Here is a 5726-nt window from a genome sequence, read left to right as displayed (position 1 = left end):
GATGGGATTTTGCATGGGAAGAGCATGACCTTGGGGGGGCACCTGGGTGGCTCAGTCAGTTAAGCATCTGCCTTTGGCTCAGGTCATGATCTCAGGGTCCTGGGATTGAGCCCCATGTCAGGCTCCCTACTTAGTGGGGAGCCTGCTTCTCCCTCTTCCTCTGCCTGCCACTCCCCCTGCTTGTGCTCTCTCTCTCTCTCTCTCTCAAATAAATAAATAAAATCTTAAAAGAAGAAGAACAACAACAACAACATGAGCTTGGCTTTGGCCTTCTTCAGTTTGGAAACACTGTGAGACATTCAGGTATAGATGTGGAATGAGCAAGTGGTATTTGAAATTGTGGTAATGGGTGAAATCTCTTAGTAAGAAAAGAACAGAAAGGTAAGAGAGCTTATCACTGCCATGAGAAACTCCTGGATTTAAAAGTCCAGTTGGAGGACATGGAATTAGACCAGAAAGCTTGGGATGAGGAACCAGAGAGGAAGGGAGGAAGGTCAGGAGAGTGTAATAAGGCCAAAGCCAAGGGGAGAGTGTGTTTCAAGGGGGAGACTGTCAACTGTGGTAGAAGTTATGAACAAATCAAGTCGAAGTTATTTACCTGGCTGGCCCAGTGGAATTGAGGTCCAATTTCAGAGCCCTGGAGCCTGCGAGGACTTCCTAGAAAACCCTCCAGAGGCCACCACAATGTGTTGCCTTGGACAAGTGGTCCTGATACTCTTTTTTTCACATACCACCAAAATAATTTTGATAAATGATGTCACTCTATAATTAAAAGATGTTTCTCTGATAATTTTTAAAGTCCCTTTGTTACCTCCAGGATTTTTTTTTATTGCCTTGGGCAATATACCCTAGTAAGATTCAGGGTGGGCCAGGGATATACTTTCTTATGAAGACTAGCAGAACTACAGTTAAGAAGGAAAATCCCCAGGGCGGGCTCCCCACTCAGCGAAGAGTCTGCTTCTCCCTCTCCCTCCGCCCCTCCCCCAACTCATGCTCACGCTCGCTCTCTCTCTCTCTCTCTCTCTCTCTCTTAAATAAATAAATAAATAAATAAATAAATAAATAAATAAATAAATAATAAAAAGAAAGGAAAAGCCATTTGGAGCCTCATTTCCAGGAACTTTCTCAGGTAGAGTACATATGGAAGTTGAGGATATAGAAATTAATTCCCTTAAAAATACCAGTGCATGATTACCTCTTGAGAAATCTTCATGTCTCATAGGGATATTGCATATCTCCATTTGGAAGCCAGATTTGCAAAGGAGTAGGGACAACCTAAAGCTACTGTCAGGTCCTTGGAACCTAGAACTGACTGATGGAGCTGGCTGGCCCTGATGAAATCAGACCCCGATTTTATTTTATTTTATTTTATTTTATTTTATTTTATTTTATTTTATTTGTTTGTTTACAGACCCCCATTTTAAAAGCCTGAACTTGTGTAAGGAGATTCAGAGATAGGTGTGGGCGGTTTGGGGGGAATCCTCCAAGGGGCCTTCAGGCTCAGGCATCTCCCACCACTCCAGGGGACCATCTTTAAACTGTATCATGACTCTCAGAAGCAAGAGCCAGCCATCAGGGCCTGTTGTCCTCAGTGAGATTAGAGTCCAGCCAGATTTAGCAACATGAGGGGGAGGTGTAACCTGGAAGCAATCTGACTCATTATTTAGCACACCCACCCAAACGTATCCACTCCAACTCATTCATTCTCTCAAATCCCATGTGCTAGGCAATGGGTGAGGTGCTAGGGTTACCAAAAAAATCATAAGCCACAGGCCAAGCTCCGGAGAAGCTCCGGGAGAGAGACTTTTAAACACATAGTTGTAATTCATTGGAGGGAAGAGTGAATAAGGCTTGGTGCCAGAGCTGGGGGAGCACCAAAGAAAGAGCATCTTGGGTAAGAGCGTTCAAGGAAAACGTCCCAAAGCAGGTGACATTTGAGTGATTTTTTGACAGGCATGTAGTGCATCATTTAGAAAAAGAGAGGGTGGTGGCAAGGTGGTTCAGGTAGAAGGAACAGCACACCACGTTCACAGCCCGTGGTGAAGGGGTGCTCGACCTCTGCGGTCACCCAGGGACTCACTCTTAGAAGGGCCCCCGTCCTTGTTCCAATGCTCTGCTGTCACTCTCTTGGAATCTTAATATTTTTTTTAACCAAGGGCCCTGCATTTTCATTTTGCACCAGGCCCAGCCAATTATGTAGCAGGTCCTGCAAGGGGACAAGATGAAAGCAGGGGGACCTGTTGAGAAGCTATTCCTATTGTCCAGGTAAGAGATAATGAGGGGCTAAATTAAGATCATCTTGTCACAACAGCACTACAGACCCACGTTATCCTTTTCAACACCTACCTATTGTCCCTCTGTTTAGATGCAGCTGTTTCTACAGTTGGAAAATATTTAGGCTGATTTTGATCTTTTGTAATCATAAAGACTGCTGCAATGAATAATTTTGTACATTTGTCCTTGTACGCATGTAAGGATTATCTCTCTAGGATCAATTCTCAAAATTAGAATTGATGGGCCAAAGGTATGCTCATTTCCAAGACTGACAGGCATTGCTAATTTGCGCTCCAAAGAAAGCATACCAATTTATACCCCTTCCAACAGTACTTTTATTATACCCTCATTAACACTCTGTAACATCCAACTTTTTGATATTTGCAGTCTTGTTGGTGAGAAAGCAAGAACTCATTGTTCTAATTTGCCTTTCTTTAATCACAAATGAGGTTGGTCATTTTTAAAAAAAGATTATAACTCCATTTATATTCTGTTAAGAGGAAACACATTTTGCCATTCTTGAACTGGGTTATAAGTTCTTTTCTTATTGCTTTCTAAGAGATGTCTTATGTTAAGAAAATTAATAGTGTGGCACCTGGGTGGCTCAGTCGTTGGGCGTCTGCCTTCGGCTCAGGTCCTGGTCCCAGGGTCCTGGGATCGAGCCCCGCATCGGGCTCCCTGCTCCGCGGGAAGCCTGCTTCTCCCTCTCCCACTCCCCCTGCTTGTGTTCCCTCTCTCGCTTTGTCTCTCTCTGCCAAATAAATAAATAAAATCTTAAAAAAAAAAGAAAATTAATAGTAAATATATTACCTAGTCTATTGTTTATTTACTATATATATAGATACATAAAATTTTTGCCATGCAAATTAAGGCCTAAAGTTTTGCGACTGCCCACCTAAGTGAACCGCTTTTCCTTCTACCTTCATATTACAATATATGCCCTTTTTTCAGGGAATGGCCTTTAGAGACTATTACAGTTACTTTTTAAAAAGTTCAACTCATATTTGTTTATTTTTCTAATAGATAATCCATCCACATAGTTAAAAAGTCAAAGGACACAAAAATGTAGACAGTGACAAATCTCCCTGTCATCCCGTCCCCCCGCCATATAGTTTCCCTCCAGGAAAGCAATTACTGTTCTCAGCGCCCTGGGGATCCTTCCATATTTTACATGTAAACAGGCCAGGGCACACACGCACACATTTGTTCCCCATTATCACACAAATAGTGGCATACTCTACCCTGTATTCTTCACCTGGCTTTTTTTTTTTTTTCATTTAAGATTACAAGCTTTGCGCAGTGGCAGTATCGTAGCCAATGAGGTTTATCTGAGGCACGATTATTGCTAATTGAAAACTTTTCATTTAAGATTACATTTTGGAAACAATTTCCTATCAGTTCATTAAGTAATTCATTTTTTTATAATGGCCTCATGGGGTTTCACTGAATATACATGATTCTGAATACATTCGCAAGGGGAAAATCTAAGGGGAAAATACCCCTAAGTCACTGGATTTGAGGCTGGATGTTGAGACAGAAGCGGGGAATTGAACTGGGGCTTCTGTACATCCTGAACAATCGGACCCTTTCTTTCCTCCGTGCCTCTGCCTTCCCATCTCTGCCAGTTAAAATTTCGCATAGTCTTCCATTGCTTATGCATGGTAATGAGCAACGTATATTGCAGGTAAAACACTTGGTGTAAAAAACATCATCTGCTTATATAGGCTCATCTCAAATGCTACTTCCTTTGTGGAGCTTTCCTTGAGCTCTGTGATTTTTTCCAGCCAGAGTGACCTCGCCTCCTTGTGAAATCCTATAGGAGATTCTAATGTGTTGTGGTTATTTGTCACATCTTATATGTGCTCAAGTCTTCACTCTTTTACCTGAACACTGTCTTACTCACCCCAGTACTTTCCAGAATGGCTTAGTAATGTTTATACCTAATAGAGGTAATTAATGAATGAGCAAATATACAAAGAGTTAAGGACATAAGCTTTTGTGTCAGACATTTGGTGTTTTTCCCTGGTTTGGCTGTTTTCTGGGTGTCATTGGGTAAATCACTTTTCTTCTCACCCTTTCCTTAGACTCCACGTCATAGGACAGTTGTGAGGATTAAGTGATGTAATGTAGATAAATTGTGCTGTGTGTAATAAGCCCTCCTTATATGTTAGCTGCCATAGCGGGAATTCAGAGGAAGTAGAGAAGTCAAGGAGACCCCCTGAGCTGGATGGTGCTCTCCATCCTCCTGTCTATATTTCCTTTCAGACCCCAAATGAGAACTTCACTTTTTTCTATTACTGTATGTTCTTTTTGTCTTTATCTTTTGGGTAAATCTGTCTGGCTTCAGGTCTAAGACATTCCAGCACCAAGGGCTGCTCAACTCTTTCCTGTCTTTATGAGAAGCAAGGATCTCTACCCTATGGTTGAGTTAGCAGGTTAGTTTCTTCCTACCCAGTGTTAAAGAAAAAAAAATTCAATGACACTTAGGGAAGACTTTATTCATGGGAGGGGGAGGATCACCATAGGTATAGGGTCTACCGCAATGGAATTTTGCAGTGGGGGAGAGAAATTAGGCTCAATTATGAATACAGCATGAGCAAAGGGGGAGGGATTTCTAGTCAAGGAACAGAGCGAGGGTCAAGTGATGGAAAATTACTAAGAAGAAACATCATGGGTCAGGGGGATTCTGGCTAAGTAGACCTACCAGGATTCTTGTTGAAGACAGGCCACGGTGATCAGGCATCATTGGGGAGACAGTGGAGGATGAGGGACCTAATCAGATAGCAAGGTGATCAGATATTGAAGGGGGAGGGTTTCTGGATAAATTGAGTTAGCGAAGTTCTTGCTAAGACTAGATTTTTTTAAAGAAGATTTTATGTATTTGAGGGAGAGAGAGAGTAAGAAAGAGTGCACGAGAGGGGGCAGGGTCAGAGGAAGAAGCAGACTCCCCACTGAGCAAGGAGCCCGACGCGGGACTCGATCCCGGGACTCCAGGATCATGACCTGAGCCGAAGGCAGTCGCCCAACCAACTGAGCCACCCAGGCGCCCCGCTAAGACTAGATTTTTACAAGATTTTTACAAGTGCACACGGATGGACCTAGGAGAAGGTTGAGAAGCCTGACTACAGTTTGGTCAAGCAAAGAATCTTTGTCATTGCATAGAAGGCATTCTGATATCAGCAACGGGATCTAGAAACAGACAAAGTTCCATGGGAGCATAAAGAGCACAGAGTCTTGGGGTTTCAGGAACTTTACTTGCAACAGCCTTATAATTCACCTCCCTTGTATAGGAGAAGTGTTATGAGGGAAGGTCCCCCACCTGCTGGACAAAAAGTAAGTAACCAACAAATAAATGCAAGTTCCCCTCTGATTTCTTGTCCGCACTGGTACTAAATTTACACTCCTAAAGGCCCTCTTCTTCCCTCTTCCTGTGGATGAATTCTCCTAACTCA

The 5726-nt window shown here is 42.7% G+C and overlaps 1 non-coding gene across 1 annotated transcript; it reads left to right on the top strand.

The window, feature by feature from the left end:
* Positions 1-3562: 3562 nt before the first annotated feature.
* Positions 3563-3708, top strand: LOC112827933 (U4 spliceosomal RNA). Its single transcript, XR_003209349.1, has one exon. It is a non-coding gene; the product is annotated as a U4 spliceosomal RNA (small nuclear RNA).
* The last annotated feature ends 2018 nt before the right edge of the window (positions 3709-5726 follow it).

The sequence above is a fragment of the Callorhinus ursinus genome, unplaced genomic scaffold (assembly GCF_003265705.2).
Source record: "Callorhinus ursinus isolate GAN/ISIS: 27379988/994484 unplaced genomic scaffold, GSC_fseal_2.0 scaffold38, whole genome shotgun sequence".
In the NCBI taxonomy this organism is placed as follows: domain Eukaryota; kingdom Metazoa; phylum Chordata; class Mammalia; order Carnivora; family Otariidae; genus Callorhinus; species Callorhinus ursinus.
Note: the sequence above shows the minus strand (reverse complement) of the source record. Positions and strands in the feature narration are given on the sequence as shown.